Source organism: Apus apus, chromosome 3, assembly GCF_020740795.1.
Source record: "Apus apus isolate bApuApu2 chromosome 3, bApuApu2.pri.cur, whole genome shotgun sequence".
In the NCBI taxonomy this organism is placed as follows: domain Eukaryota; kingdom Metazoa; phylum Chordata; class Aves; order Apodiformes; family Apodidae; genus Apus; species Apus apus.
Window position 1 is genome coordinate 60,880,838 of NC_067284.1, and position 16,847 is coordinate 60,897,684.

The 16,847-nt window shown below is 43.1% G+C and overlaps 1 protein-coding gene across 5 annotated transcripts in view; it reads right to left on the bottom strand.

The window, feature by feature from the left end:
- The window catches only part of ALK (ALK receptor tyrosine kinase), a 326,814-nt gene extending 312,915 nt beyond the window's left edge, over window positions 1-13,899 (bottom strand). For 4 of the 5 annotated variants that reach the window (XM_051612966.1, XM_051612964.1, XM_051612965.1 and 1 more), the window contains exon 1: window positions 13,374-13,404. The gene's annotated coding sequence lies outside the window, so the exon portion shown is untranslated. Of the gene's footprint in view, window positions 1-13,373; window positions 13,405-13,798 lie in introns of those variants that run through there. The other variant, XM_051612967.1, reaches the window with a different exon arrangement.
- Window positions 13,900-16,847: the final 2,948 nt, after the last annotated feature.

Genomic DNA, 16,847 nt, shown 5'->3' on the forward strand with positions numbered 1-16,847 from the left:
CTTTATGTTTTAGGTACTTCTTACTTCTGATGATTGTGTTGATGTGACTTTAATAAAATCTAGTCTGACCCTCATATTATTTTTCCTTTCCTTGAGCATTTTAATCTGGACCTCAGTCCTTCATCCCCAAGTGCTTCTGGGGAAAGGGATGAGAGTGATGATAAAAGACGTAAGAGACAAAATCATACTTTGGTGCTTCATCTTTGCAGATGGGTTTGACTATCGCAGATACTTTGGAACAGATTTTAGAGGCAGGAATAAGGCAATTCCTGTATCTTCTTGAGGAAAATTGGTATTCTCTTTTCAGATGGACATCTCAAGTTAGTTGACTTTTTCTTCTCAGAAAGAATATTGCCTCATTTCCCTCCCTTCCAATCCTTTTCCCTATTTAAAAAAAACCTACAACTTACTTTCACTCTTTTAAGTCACAAAAAAAGTGTATTTGAAATACTGTTAGTATCATATATTGAGAACTTTTTCATGAGGCAGAAAGGGCAAATTTGTTAACCTATTTAATTTCAAGTCTGAGATATCATGTAAAAGTGCCTTACCATGAAGGCATGAACCGCAGTAGCACAGGCAGGGTAGAAAAGGGGAAGGGTGTTCATCCTCAACTGGGAGATCCATCTAGTCTGTTTACACTGTATAGCACCTTGGGGTAAACCAAACATAATCGAATTTCAAGTAAAGGTAAAAAAACTTGAAATTAGGTATTCAGAGACGCAATGTTTAATAAACAGTGGATGTAAAGGTTTTAAGAGTTCCTTCTATTTCTCTAGGTATATTCTGATAAGCCTGACAAGTGCTTCCCTCCTGTTAGAGAGAAGAGTTCTCAGAAGAACAGACATTTCTTTCCTCTCTGCTTGCACTAGGATGCTCTTACTCTTTCATTCCCGTTTTTGGGCTGAAGCTCCCCTTGTTTTCATTCAACTTGAAGTGCAGGCACAGGATGCCAAAGGTCTAAGATTTGGCTACAGCAAGAGGTGTTTAAAGGCTAACACGCATGCTACAGTGAAACTGTTTATGCCCAAAAGTCCCTTCCACAACACAATAACAATTCAAGAACCAGGGCTCTCAGCATTTCACATACTCATTTGGCCTGTATAAGCACAGGAGAGAGAATATTGGTGGACTAGACTGACAGCAAAAATTGACCAAAGTACTTCATTCCATATATCTACACAAGCTCAGTGTAAGGTCAGAGATCCCAGAAGTCAACTTCCTCCCTGCTTCTTCCCTTCAGTTCCACTCATGGCCAGCATCCAGGGAGGACCCCATCTATCCATCAGCCTCTAGGCTCATGCATTTCTGACCCTCACAACTCTCCCCTCAGCTCCTGTCTGCTCTGCCGCTCTCTCCAGCAGTGCTCTGAGACATTTCAGAACTTCTCACAGCTAACGAGATGCCGTGGGAGTTCCTGGGGTTTGGGGGAGGCAATAGGGTTTTGCACATTCCTGAACATTCTTGTATATGATTGTACATATTTTCTTTTGTCATTAGTGTTTAATTGAAGCTGTTTAGTTTAGTTTTAAATCCAGAAAATCTCTCTCCCTCATTCTCTCTCTCAGCATTGTTGTTGCAGATTTAATTGCTGATCCTGAGTCAAACTGTGACACAGCTTTAGGGAGCTTTCTCAAGCAATAAGTCCTGAATGTCTTTCCCAGGTCTTATGCTCCAGCTCTTTACTATTTAGAGGATATTGCTCTATTTATTCTCAGTTTCATAGTCCTCTTAATCTTTATCTACCAGCATTGCCATATTTCAGACCACTGTACTTCCAGATAAAGCCTTCTGCATCTGATTACTGGTCCAGTAGTTATATGCTGTTTTGTCTTTAGATGTATTCTACGTTTTCGCTAGCTTCGTTTCCACACATTATTATCCTTTTCAGAGATAGAGGATAACAGTTGCAGTCATAACAATGATCCTGAAGTCAGCTCCGCTAACATTTTGCTAATTCTGCTCCCTGCTCATACCTCCTTAGTAATGGTATTCAGAGTTAATAACAGCTTCCAACTTACTGTGAGCTGGAAAGAGCTACGGCTTTCAACTGTTGTGGGCTTTTTCTCTCATTATTTCCAATAAAAATACAGAACTACTTGTTGTCTTTTGAACTTGATACTTCTACTAGTAATAAAATACACTGTTAAACTTTTATTCGCTTCCTAACTTAAAGGGGATATAGGTTGTTTAGGTTTTTTAAATTATGTTTCACTGATACAGGAAAATCCAGCTAGATGAGACCTAAGGAGGATCTCACTGACTTCAGCCTTAACCTTACACCAGGTGCTCAGTGAGATACTTAAAATAACTGTACTTTGTAAAAAACCCCTACAATGCTCAGTCCCAGCTATGTTCTACTGCAGTCTCATCCTGTTTTTCTTATTGACCTGCATTTCCTAGAAGAAAAAGACATGTCTAAGTCTCTTTTAACATCCCTATGAAGAGTTTGACAGATAACCCTTAGACAATCCAATCACTTGGTGTACCAATGTACTTACTTGTGAGCATTACAGTGCGTTTGTATCAGAGCTGTTCTGTGTCTCCTACCTAGGAAGGTGTTCTGTGGACACACGGCATTATGGCCTGCAGCAGAAACCCAGCTGTCCAACTCCTCAAGACTCCATCCAGTGTGTCATTGTCTGTTTTCAAGCCTGAACTGTGTCTTTCATTACATTAAAGGTCTCCCTTCCCATTAATCTTGCTGAGCAGCTCTTCCCTCAAAGCTCTGCTGCCCACAGTTTGTGATTCCTTATTGTTGCACATCTATCACACACAAAATCAGTTCAAAGCACCTCATTACTCACATATTTAGAAATGTCAAAGCAAGACCTCCATGTAGCTCCCAGAGCAATTTAGAATTCCCTTCTGCTTTTCCTTCAAAAAGTCAAGAAGGACACAAACAGACAGCATCTTATTTGAACTTACCAGGGAGGTAGATTTCTTTATAGAGAAAGTTATGAGGGGGAGCAAGGCAAAAAAGGTAACAATATAGTACAGTTACAGTTAATGGTCCATGAACATCACAAAGCTCAGCTGAGCAAGGACATAGTACTGGGTATTCCAGGTAACTTTTTCAGAGCCAATACCACTGAATTTGTTGTGTCAACCCTGAATGGAAATGAAGGCAAGTTTCCTTTTTCATATTATAACTCATATTAGACCACTGTGAACAAAACTTCAGGACTTTGAAACTAACAGAGGTTTCTTCTGCTCAGCCTCATCTTCAGGTTGGTTCAGGGACTATTTTCATAAACAGTCATGACTTCTATACATACAACTATGCCTCAATTAAATCACAGAAACTTCTTAAAAAAAAATATATCACTAATATGGATTGACTAAAGAAGTTCTATACTTTCAAGAACTTCCAATATTGGGAAAAGCCTCAGAGGAATCTGTACATAGCATCTCTGAAAACTTTGAATTCACACACTTATTTAGAGGGAAAGGATGATTGATTGGTCTCCATAGTGTACCCACTAATGGATTCCTTTTCTCAGCACAGGATTGTTGTAGCTCATTCATTCACCCATTCATTCATTCATCACAACTCTGCAGTTGTGCAAACAGACTCTGTAAACAAAAACTCTTCACCAGCAAACTCCCATCGTGCTAGCAATATTAAGCAGCACGAATATGAACACACTGCAGAGAAGCAGAGGCAAGTAGTTAATTGATATTTCTCTTACCAGTATAGTTGATATCACTTTACAACCAATGTAAAAAGATAGGTTACACCAGTAATAAACCTCAGTACATTAAGTCTCGATACTGACTGGTTGCTGAAGGCTTAATATTAGTCATAATTATTATCCATAAAATGTTATTGAATCAGATTAACTTTTATAATGCTGCTCTGTTTTCGGAGATAAAGGACATTGGCTGGTAAGGCGGAGAAGGAAACACTGGGCTTTCGATCAGACTTTGTGTGTTTTAAAACCTTAACCACAAAAAGATCTTGGCTCCAAATATGATCTAAAATCCTATAACCTGCCAGAGTCCTGTGGCAAGAGTGATTCAGAGGATGTTTTATCTTTGAACTTGATACCACCACCCAGATGGAAGATGTAAATCTTTTCTTGAACTCAGGACTGGTGAATGCTGCCCATTTAAGACCCTGTGTTGCACCTCACATTGTAATGTGCACTTAGTAGGTAAATCACCCCAGTGCTAAGGGGCTTTTCTAAGCTGCAATGTGCCATTATCAGCTTGAGCTCTTGTTGCTCACAGGATCACCTTCAAAAATGGACATTTGCCTTCACAGCTCTCACATTAATACATGAACTTTGTATCTGCAAAGCAGATGCCCTGACAGAAAGCATCAGGCAACTGGTTATTGAAGCACATAGAGTTGCCCTAATATTTACAGCTAATTGAGATTTATATCCTCCCTGTCCACAAACATTTTATTCAACTTTCCACACTCACATCACAAATCCAGCTCTCCCCTTCCCACTTTGTACCACAGTATTGCAACAGTCTGAAGCCATTTGTGTCACGAGGAAGAAAGTGACAACACAAGAGATGAGAAGGACCAAAGGGGACCAAATGTGTATCCTGCAGCCCAAACGCCATAGTGCTTCCCAGCAAGAACTTTGCGCCTAAGTAAAGCGTGCGTCATCTCCTTTCCTTGGTTACTCAGCAAATACTAATAATTATGTCGACACCTCAGTGCCCTGTCAAGTGAGGAGAGATTTTCAAGGCTGATGACAGGCTCTAGTCCTTTAAAAAAAAAAAAAAAAAAAAAAAAAAAAAAGGAAGACAGGTTTGTACTTAAGTGCCAACTCTCAAATCAGCTCTGACTAGATTCACTCTCTGCCTCCATGATGCACCTGTTTTGCAAAGCAACCATCACATTTGAAAGTTTTATGGAGTATGACATCTTTTAAATATAGAAAGTATGCCAAGGAAATAATGTGGAGGGTAATAGGAAATACTTGCAGGGAGACCTATTCTGAACTGTCTACACATAGATAAGGCATAGAATTCCTTTCCTTAAAGATTTTATTAACCTTTTGCTGATGGAAGGAGATTACTGATTGAAAGCTAGAAGAGGTCAGTGTAGCAATTATAGCTCGAATCCTCTTCAAATAAGGCTCTCGTACAACATAGGAAAAAAAGTTGACAAAATGAATTGTTGCTTAAATCATGTATTTTAGAAGAATAATTAACCTATAATAACTATTCTGGCCTACTCTCCAGCATGAAAAGTAATTCTTTCTCATTAGTTTCAAGTTTAATTAGCATCAATAATGAAATGCACCCTGGTCAGAGGAACCATAGCCTGCCCCTCTCTTCCTCACATTTTGTGGGGCTGCAAGTAACCTTTGCCAAAGCCTTACAAAATATTCAAATTGCAAATCTAAATCAGACCATTTGGCTTCAAAATAGGTGGGGTTTTAGTAGTCAAAGGCAGGGCTCATAATTTTTCAAAAACACAGAAAGTCAGTACCTTGTAGCATCAAACAAAACTGATGCCATGTTTAAGTTTTAGAAGTTTGTCATCACTGAAGTGAAGGAAATAGCAGTCCTATGATTAGCATTGCAGAAGTGACTATAAATTAATATGGTAGACTGTTTTAGCTTTTCCCTTAGAAATAGGAGAGTTCAGACTCCACCTTATTGTCTTTGTTGAGTTTCTTAGAAAGTAAAAGCACTAGTAATCCACCAAAAAAAGAGCACCTTCTACCAACACAGTTTAAAAGTAGTCAAAACTATCCTTGCTTTGCAGAGGAAGTATCTGTCAGGAAAGGAAGTATTTTGTGTCACACAACAGATCAATGGCAGAGCTGTATATACACAATCCCTCTTTTGAGTCCAGTTCACATCCACATGATTCTTTCTTCCTTGCTCACTCTGTGCTATTGTCACTGATGACAGACACAATACTGCAAGATAATTAAGATGGAAGTCATTGTAGAACTAGATTCTTGCAGCTACCCTTAGTAAAACACTTCAGTTCTGTGGCAGCAAAATAAATGCAAAATATTAACTGATACAATGTTTTCACATCACTGGATCACTTCACATTCAGTATCTATTTTTCCACACTTGATCCCATCTTTGTAAAATACTTTACTATTTTATTTAAAATGCCTGTTGTTAGAAACAAGTTTGGAGTCTGTCTGCAGCAGGCCAACAGCTCTTAGTACTGGATACAGGTAGAACACTTCAACCATGTCATAGATTTCACATGACTAACAAGATATGATTCTCCTTCACTACAACTGACAACTATAGCTTCTGAAAGTAGAGATACCCATGTCTTATCTATGTTGTCACAGGGAATTTCTTAGTAGCTAAGCTAAGCAAGACAGTGACAACCATGAAGCTACTCAGCTGCTGCAGTAAAAAATCAAAATACTAATGTAAATTAGACTTCAGTCTCAAAACATGTTTCTTGCCTAAATATTTAAATACATAAATAACCTCCAGCCATTCCAGTTTGTCATTTTAAACTTTCTGACATTTATTGTTTGCAAGAAAAGAAAGGTCAGAGTTATCAAATCTGCATTTATGCTTCCACGACATTTTTCTCCAACCAAATTTTTCTGAATTAGAGAAGCAAGACAAATGTGGCACTTTTCATAAAGGACCTTTCTTAGCTCAGCACTGTGGTCTCAGCAGCCCTGTCGAGCTCAGAAGTGGCTTCTCAGGGAACAATTGCTGTGGCCCAGTGGATAGAAGGAGATCTGGAAAGCAGGCAACATGAATTGCTATTTCCATGTAGGTAAATTGCTTCTGTCAAGCAGTAAGATCTCCAGGGATGGGGCATCAACAACCTCCCTGAGCAAGCCATTCCAGTTCCTCACCACCCTTATAGTGAAGAGTTTCTTCCCAATTCTAACCTAAATCTCCCCTCTCCTAGTTTAAAACCATTACCCCTTTTCCTATCACTACCCTCTATGATAAAAAGCCCCCCCCCCCCCGCTTTCCTGTAGGCCCTTCAGTTACTGGAAGGCTGCTATAAGGTCTCCCCAGAGCCTTCTCTTCTCTAGGCTGAACAGCCCCAATTCTCTTAGCCTGTCTTTATAGCAGAGGTGCTCCAGGCCTCAGATCATCTTTGTGGCCCTTCTCTGGACCCTCTCCAAATGGTCCATATATTTCTTGTGCTGAGGGCACCAGAACTGTACACAGTACTCCAGGTGGGGTCTCACCAGAGCCGAGTAGAGGGGCAGAATCACCTCCCTGGCCCTGCTGGCCACACTTCTTTTGATGCAGCCCAGGACACAATTGGCTCTCTCGGCTGCAAGTGCACACTGGTGGCTCATGTCGAGCTTCTCATCTACTACCACCCACAAGTCTTTCTCCTCAGGGCTGCTCTCTAGCCATCCTACTCCCAGCCTGTATTTGTGCCTGGGATTGTGCTGACCCAGGTGCAGGACCTTGCACTTGACCTTGCTGAACTTCATGAGGTTGGCACCAGCCCACCTCTCCAAACTGACAGGGTCCCTCTAGATGGCATCCCTTCCCTCTGGGGTGTCAACCACACCACACAGCTTGGTATCATCAGCAAACTTGCTGAGGATACACTCAATCCTACTGTCCATATCTCCAACAAAGCTGTAAAACAGCACTGGTCCCAATACTGACCCCTGAGGAACACCACTCATCACCTGCCTGCATTTGGACATCGAGCCATTGACCACAACTCTCTGGGTGCAGCCATCCTGCCAATTTCTTATCCACCGAGTGGTCCATCTGTTAAATCCATGTCTTGTCAGCTTGGAGACCAGGATGTTGTGTGGGACAGTGTCAAAAGCCTTGCACAAATCCAGGTAGATGATGTAATTTGTTCTACCACTATCGACCATCTCTGTAGCCTTGTTGTAGAAGGCCACCAAACTGGTCAGGCATGACTTGCCCTTAGTGAAGCCATAAACATAATAAACTGATACTTGTGCATATTTTGGTGTTTGTTTATGGATATTTTACTGAACACACTTATTGAATAAGAACACTCATAAGAACAATGAGCCTACAAATAAACAAAATTTGCAGAAAACAGACCTAGAAATCATAAACACATTGTGCAAAATCCTGATTCGCAGAGGAGATCAGCCACACCACTTAGCTCTGGTCCAAGCAAAACCACTTGGAATAGTTAGTAATCACAGCCAGTTTTCTGTGTAACACTCAAAGAATGAAAATAATTTCTAACATTATCTGCCAAATAACTGGCAACAGATTTGCAAAGTCCTACATTTTTGTGGTCAGCATAGAAACAGTGAACAAGGTAACATCAGTCAAGAGAGTCATATGTTATGAGTCTGCTTTCACTAGAAAGGTGACTTGGACAGGAACAGGCAGGACAACAGCAGGACCAAGAACCATGCTGCCCATGAAGCCAGGCAAACCCATCACTAGGAATTGGTTTCCTCTTCAAGATGCATCTACAGTTCAATAAGAGGCACTGCAGACTGACAAAATCCACATTTTTGGAGAGCACCAGTGACTGGAGGTCTAAATAGAGGTGCTACAGACCTAATTACTTAGGGCAGGAAGGACAGGGAAAGATACTCATAATGACACTTAGGATTCTCTGTAATTTTAGCATACTGGCATCCAGGAAAACCCGAGGGTAGAAAAAGAAAATATCAGTTTGCAATAGTTCATGTCTAGAGTACACTCAAGTGTAACACAGGCCTCTCCTTAAGTGTTGTAGTGACAAAGCTGGCCTGATAGCCAAGGCAAAGCACAAAACCCCAACAGAAAAGAGCAAAAACACTTGCACTACAGTGAAATCCTTTCAGAAGACCTACAACAATGCTTCAGTCTTATTCACTAAGTTTTATCACTGATTTATCAGAAGTGCAAGATCAGACCTCAGATGTCACACACAGTCAAGGAGGAGAGAAAAACAGAGAAACTGGAAAGTGATGTCTTTCAAACCAGATTTTCTGCTCAGTAAAGCACAACTCCAAACTGTAAAAGCAGAAAACAAAACAAAACAAAAGAAAAGAAAACTATAACTAAGAATCCTTGTTAATACTGGTACCTCTAAAACATGCAGAAAGAATTCTGCGGACTTCACTACAGTCAGATTTCAGTTTGGAGCTCTGATTTTCATTTACAAAACATCCACTTTCAAAACCACATTTTCATCTAGCCTGAAGTTCTTCTTAATATTTAGGCAAAGGGTTCCTCCTGCAAATGAGATCAGGTGCATGGTAGCAGTAACCTAAAGACATAAAAGACTAATTGCCTCAGTATTATAATAGCATATTGGTATGTAGTGAATGCTGTTTCTGGGAGATTACATGTGGCAAGTTAGTAAAATTTTAGATGAAGGCTGCAGTGCAGGAGCAATATTTTGCCTAGCCAGAGAATGAAAAGTTATGCATTGTTATTTAAAAAATATAATTGGGATGTTAAATCTATTTAATGAATGAAAGTACGTTGACCTTTAGAGGGAAGAATGACTCATTTTCATCCCTGTATGCTCCTTTTTAAACATAGCTTCCCACTTTTGCATATGTAAGTAGCAATTAGCTCTCATGGGAAGTTATTTTATGGTCATTTCAGCTTATTAAACTTCCTGAGTAAACTCGCAAGAAACCTATTTAGCAACATTTGTGGCTGAGGTGCCCTACAGTGAGTGGATTACTTACCTGTGACACTAACATGAAAAAAATCAAAAGTCAATGCAGGGTTAGGGTGCAAGAGCTCTGGATCACTCTTGAACCCATGGGAGTATAGAGCAGTCACCTCGGACTCACCCCAACCCATGCCAACCCACACCATACTATCTGTGGTATGGATTTGCCAAGAAGGCCTGCACAAGACCACTGCACAACACGTGCGACCCTATCTAATCTGTAAATATTTTAGCCCAGCAGCAAAGGACCTGTCATTGAAGGGGTGATCAGTGCTAATGCTCAAATAGTTCTTTAATTCACAATCTCTATATAGACACAATTTAGCATTTTTTCCCAAGAAAGCTCAATAACCTGTCCAGAGCATATGCTGCTACAGCAACCCACTGTGTTTTGACACTAGATAGCAAATCCTGTAAGATCAGAAGCAAAACTGGCCAGGACTCTTCTGACAGAAAGGTTCACAAACTATGCAGCTTCCCAGAGCAAGTACTGATTTTGATTAAACTCTCTAGGGAAAGGTTTCCTTGGAGGTTAGGGTGGAATTTCCAGTGAAAACCAAAGACAATGAGAGCAGTCAACAGCAGCCTGATAGCTGGGAAGTCTGCCTAAAATATGGATGACCTCCAGCACTGCAAGCCTCTCTGAGCTTGCCTCTCCCTTCCTCTGCACTTTTTGTTGTCTGTTTTTCCACAGATATTACTGATTTTGTTTGTTTGTTTGTTTTTTGTCCCAGACAAGCACTGGGGGATGGAAAAGAAGTCAATATTAATTCTGAAAGCATTTCCAAGAGAGGAAAACTCTCTCTTACCCAATATTGAAAAGGCCAAGCTGACACAGAAATGGTAGACGAGCTGAGGACTGCATCTTCTCTAAATGGAAGCTTTTTCTTGCAGGAGGCTCTATTCCCACAAGGATGAGTGTGTGAGAGAAATCTGGCATTGAGAGTATTTGCAGGAGAGGCCTATAGAAATTCCTGTGAACTTTATGGTTCATCTGTTAAACAAGAGCAGTCCAGTAAGTAAATTCTTCACTACCTGTTCAGTAACACATTAAGACAAATTGCTTTATGCTTTGTGCAAATATATTGTTAAAAAGGAAAAAGGTTCACTCCAGTTAAATATCTCTGAGCCAGTATCAGAGTGTAACAGTTACAAAGAACAAAGTATTATTTACAGAACCCTGTTGTCACCCTTAAGGTCACAAGGAATTAATCCCCTTGAGATTTTTTTCTCATCCTAAATTATAATCTCCATTCACACAGAGGGTTATTTGGCAAAAGTTATTTAGCAAGGTAAGTATATCTTTTCTTGGGAAGTACTGCAAACCTGGCTATCTCCAGCAGAGGGGGAAAAAAAACAAACCAAACAAAAAAAAACCAAAACAAACCCCCCCAAAAAATAAAAGCTAATTATGTCAACATAAGTGAAGCAGCTTTACATGGTTGAAGGGAGGATTGTGTTGTTTGAAATTAATTCACAATCAGCTCAGCCAAATAATGAAAGGCTCAGTTGCCTTCGGATGGGCTTTAGTTAAGCAACGGTGTTAATTGCTGCGCACACTTATCGGCTGGTGGATGCTGTTCGAGCTGTTATCACTGTCTCAGCACATCCTGCTGTCAGCAGGGCTACATGGCCCAAATTTATGGCACTGACACACGGGCTTCACACAGGTGTTACTTTTGCAAAGCAGAAAGAACAGATTTTTAATGTTTTTAAATAAACCCATGTTACAAATCCAGCACAAAGCCATGTAACAACATAACTACACTAAGGTTGTAGAGATGCAATTTTATAGTGACACAACTTATGCATGTTACCAACCTTGGTGTAGAATTCAAGAAGAGACTAGTTTTTACAGGAACAGCTGCTAGGAAAAGTCATTACTGTGATACAGGTAAATGAAGCCCATATTTCTTCTGCTCCCTCTCCTCTTCCTATCCATGCATCCCCTATGATTGACTTTGCATGACTGTTGCAGCAAGAACAGCATTGCTTTGTGTCCAACATGATTTTGCAGAGGCATACTACTTACCTATCTCAAAAAACATGCATTTATTCTCAACAGTGAGGTAACAGACAACATCCAGAGCCTGTGGGTTTTACTAACTCTAGTTAAAGCTCCCTCTGCATTGTATTCACAAGATTAGAGCACACGTTAACCCAGGTTAAAACAAACAAACAAAACAATAAACAAAAACACACCTTCATCCTCAAAGAAGACAACTGCAAGCCCTCCAGCTCCCTTATTGCTACAATTATCAGAGTTAAGGTGGCATTAAAAGCTAAGGCTGTAGCTTCACTGCCAAAGAGGGAAATCTGTAAAGCAAGGTAACTGCTACTCACAATGAATTCCCCAAACAGAAAAAAAAAAAAGACAGTGGGTTTTGGTACATTTAATTTTATTTATTTTTTTTTACTGCAATGTAGCAAGGCAAGACCTGCTGGAAGGTAGGGTGTGCTGGCTTCAGCTAACCACCCTGTGGTAGACAGTACCTCTGCGTTATCCCTGCTAGAACTGACACATGAAGAGCCAGCCCAGGTATCTCACTTCAGCCACAAGTGTAAGACTGACTCACATCCAGCCTGCTGTAATAATCTGCTTTGATTTTCATTTCAGCCAGCAAGGAACGATGGGTTCAGTTTGTAGTTATTCAAACTGCTGGCCCAGCTTTTCAGCTAAGCATTCAAAAATCAGTTGCTCTAACTTTGTATTCAAAGCCTGGCACTGACTTGTCTCACCTTTTCTGAATTTACTGCAGATATTCTGTGGTCCATTAAGTAGGTGGCTACTCAGGGACACACCACTGCCTTCTACACAGCTTCATAAAAGCAACCCAACGTAACTCACTGTGACAAATTATTTGGCCCTTCAGTACTCCAGTTATTATATTCTTATAGTGGGAGAGCCTGAATAAGAACTTGTGTTACAATGCACCCAGAGGGTGGAAATCTTTCTTGATCACTGGCCCAAAGCAGAGACTTGATATGAGGTAACAGAGCTGCCCCGTACACTGACTGCAAATCACTGCCATCCAGAATCAAAATTTTAAGCCAGGTTCTCTCTTCACAAAGGTACCAGCACTACATGACCCTCCCCAGATTAATAACTTCTTGTCTTACTGTAGTAGATACAGTGCAGTTCACTAACGATCCTCTGTGGTTTTAAAAGAGATAGAAATTAACTCAGTTCCAGATACATGAAACTTGGAGGAAAACTTGCTTCTTTCAGCCATTAACCAATAGCATTAATGTACTAAATTGCTGGTCAGCCCCAGCTTTGGAAATGTTTTTGCAGCTCTCTGAGGTCTGCCTGTCCATAACCTTGGAACCACTTGCCGCCCTTTCAGATAGCTTCCCTTCCAAGAACGATGTAGATAAGTTTCAAACAAACCTAATGTTGCTCTCCTTTGACTAATGACGCTTTAACTTTTGGGTCTGTCTTGCAGCTGTCTGGCACAAACCAACTCTCGGTATTTCGTAAAATGCCCTCAGCGCTTTCAAATTACTTCTCCTGGCCCCACAAAAGCCCCTCGATACATTTTGCACCGGTAAAGCACAGCCCTAAAGGACGTTAGGGGAAGTCGCCACTGCTCGTGGGAGCGCCGCTTCGCGCCCCCACCGAGCTGGCAGTGAACGAGGCTACGGCGCTGAGAGGCTGGACGCGTGTCCCGGTGGAGATGGGACAGCGCACTGCCGGGACTCCGCGCCTGCGGGGGCGCACGCAGCGGGAGCTCGGCGAGAGTGGATGTGCGGCATGCAATGTACAGCTCACCTGCCGCCGAGACGTGGAAGAGGAGGCGGGGGCGGGCGGCGCGGATGGCCGCCGAGAGTCCGCGCTCGCTGCCCGGGAGGGCGCCGCGGCGCTCGGGCATCAGTCGCACCCGCAGCCGCCCGTCGCCGGCGCGGAGCCACCAGACGAAGAGCTCTGTGAGGTTGAACTGCAGCTGCGCCCCGCCGGGGCCCAGCGGCGGCTCGCTGGCGCAGCCGTCCCGCAGGCTGCCCTCGCCCACCTCCAGCACCAGCTGCTTTGCGCGCCGCAGCCGCCGCCCGGCCGCGAAGGGCCCGCCGGTGGGGGCGGGCGGCGCGGCCCGCGGCAGCCCCCCGCGGGCGACGCGAAGCAGGGGCGCGCAGTCCAGCCGCAGGCGGCACCGCGCCACGGCGCGCCCCGGCGGTCCCAGCACCAGCTCCCGCACGTACGTGCGAAACAGCGAAGGCACGACGAAGTCCATTGCCAGGCTCCTCCTCTGCAGCCGCGACAGGCTGGAGCTCTCCCACGGCCCCACCGTCCCAGGGGCCAAGCTCAGGACGAGGCAGGCGGCAGCCAGAAGAAGGACGGGCAGCCTGCGCCCCACCATGTCCCGCCCGCAGCGGCCGGCAGCCACAGAACGGCGCCGGGGAGCGCTGCGCCGGGGTGGTCCGGTTGTGTAGCACGATGTGGAGCCAAGCTGAGCCGCTGCGGAGGTCAGCCCGCCCGGGGAAGGCTGGGCCGCCGCTGTGCGGGGTTTGCCGGCTCCAACTACCCGCCACAACGCGGGCATTACCCGGCGAGCGCTGACATCACGCCCAGGTCCGCCAGCCAGTAGCCAATGCCGTCCCCGGCAGCCGTCATTATGCAAATGTGGCGGGGGCGGGGCGGGCGGGACCAGGCGCGCGGCGGGGGGGGCGCATTCATTGAGAAAAAAAAATGGCCCCGCGGCGGGCGGCTGTCGCTCCATCCGCTCCGGGGAGCTCCGTCCCCAGGGTGGTGACAGCGCGGTCCCCGGGGCTGGGGTTAGGGGAGCGGCCGTTTGGGGCCCACTCTGGGAAGGGGAGGGCTGAAGACGCAGCTCCACCTGGCCCGGCGGGGCCGGGCATGGGCATCAGCCCCCCCAACCTCCCCACTCTCCGCGTCTGGTGACAGGCTCCGAGTTCCCGTTCCCCGCCTTTTCTCTCTGTGCAAGCAATGATGGACAGAATTGTTCGGTTTTCTCCTTTTCCTTTTTTCTCCCCTCTCTTCCTTCCCTTCCCGGCTTCCTTCCTTACTTCCTTGAAGGCTGACGTCCCCAAAACAACCCTGAAAGTCTTTCTTCTGTAGAGGGAAAGAAAAAAAGAAAGAAAGTAATCTTACAGCATAAGTAATTCTAAGAAACTGAACAAAATTCTTCCATTTCAGGTTGAAAACAACAGCCTTAAGAAAGGTTCATGCAACAAGTTCCTATTTTTTTTTTAACCTTTAATAAATACAGCATAATTACTGTAATTATACTAGTGCTACACCTTTGGATAGCTAATCATAGCTAATTCATATTTCTGGAAATTGCATATATGAATTAATGGCTTATTATTATCTCTTTAATTTGATACTTACTGCATGTGTATTTTTATAATCCAGGTACTTTAATTATATATCATTAGAGCGCAATTATTCTGTCATGTAGTTATTCTGCTTATATCAAATTAATGTTAATATACAGATATTGTGGAGCAGAACCACAGTGTAACCTCCATAATTGTAGTGCCAAAGAGCGTAATTGCAGGCAAGATGCTAGAAAAGGGAACAGAGATCTTTTCTGTACAGAAGAGATGAGGAGAGAACTTCAGGTCAATTGATGAAGGATTGGTTAGATAATGTACTTCATACAAAAAAAAACCCCAACAAAACAAACAAACAAACGAACAAACAAAAAGCCACTTTTGTGCCATATTCAGCCTCATATAGGAGCCCATCTATTCAAAGCCCTTTTAAGATGTTGATGTTTCTCCAACTGCACTTTGGACTTACCCTTGTTTCCCCCGCCCTTATTTCACAGTCCATAAGATCTACTCAATCAATGTGTGAACCCTCATCCTGTTTTAGGCTATGCCTTCTATACTACGTTTGCCAAAAATAGCCGTTGAGCAGGAGAAGGTTGATGTGCTTAGCATAGGACATTTGTTTCTAGTCATTGTCACCAGTGTGGGCACTGTACAGACTCAAGTGGCTCTGCCACCTGTTTTGGAGATAGTCCCATGGGGACAATACAGAAAAAGCCCTGAGACGCCTGGGGACAAGACAAATGGAAAGTGGTTTCTGCCTGTATTTGGGTAGTGATGCAGTATTCCTAAACCACACATGGCAATCAATGAAATAATCTGACTGTGCTTGGGGAAAAAAAAAAAAAAAAGATGGTTCTGAGACTGTCATGGCAGCTAACAGACTGTTGTCTATAAGTCCCAAGGAAATAAGGTTGTGCATCAAAGTATGCAGATGTGTACTTTTCCCACTGTATTACCTTGTTGCATTCCCATGAAACACAAAAAGGTTAGAGCTGGAAACTGAAAATAAGAAGTGTCTTTATTAATAGGCTTTACACTAAATAGCAACAGCTGTTGAAAGAGAAAAAGTGAAAATGGACCCATTAACAAATGAAGAAAGGCAGAGAAATCAATGAGGGATCTCCAGTGGTTGGGTTGCTGGGTTGCCTTTAAATATTTTTTTTTTTAATCAGTCTTCAATAAGGAGAGTGATATGAACATTTGGGAAGGAATAGAAGCCAGGCCACACAACTCTGTACAACTATGTGATAGGTTGGGATCAGCAGTTCTGGACAATATGCTTCTCAGGTTTTTAATTTGGCTAATGAATTGACTGTGTCACTGGCAATTCATTTTGAAAAGCACAGGAAAACCAAGGAAGTCTCAAAGGATAAAGGGGGAGAGGGGGGATTAAATACAGTACTAACCTTTACAGTAGAGAAAAAAGTCAAATTAGTAGGTCTGCATTTCAGTGCCAGCAAAAAAATGAAAGAGAACGTGCCAGACTGGGGACTTTGGTGGCTTTTCAGTTAGGTTTTAGGAGGAAATAACTGCTACTGAGTGTTATGGTTTAAGTGACCCTGGCATGGTGTTGGACATCTATAAGAGGACCCTGAAAGACCCAGGAGAGTCGGAGCTGGGAGAGGTCAGTATTTCCTCCCACTTCCTGCCATACTCTATAAAAGCCAGGAGAACCAGAAGCTCAGCCCCTTTCCTTCTGCACGTTCTTCCTTGCTACTGCTTGGAGATTCTTCAGTTCACCACGTGATTTCCAGAATTCAATGCCATCAGGTGCTGTGAGGATCCAGGGACCCCTCTCCTGAAGTGGCCTTACTGCAAGGGACTCTCACCCACACCTATTCCTGCAATCACCAAGGTCGCTTTTGTATATATTTGTATATAAGTGTATATATCTGTTCTTTCCTCCATGTGTTACTCCCTTTTTCTGTGTTACAATAAATCCGTTCCAGTC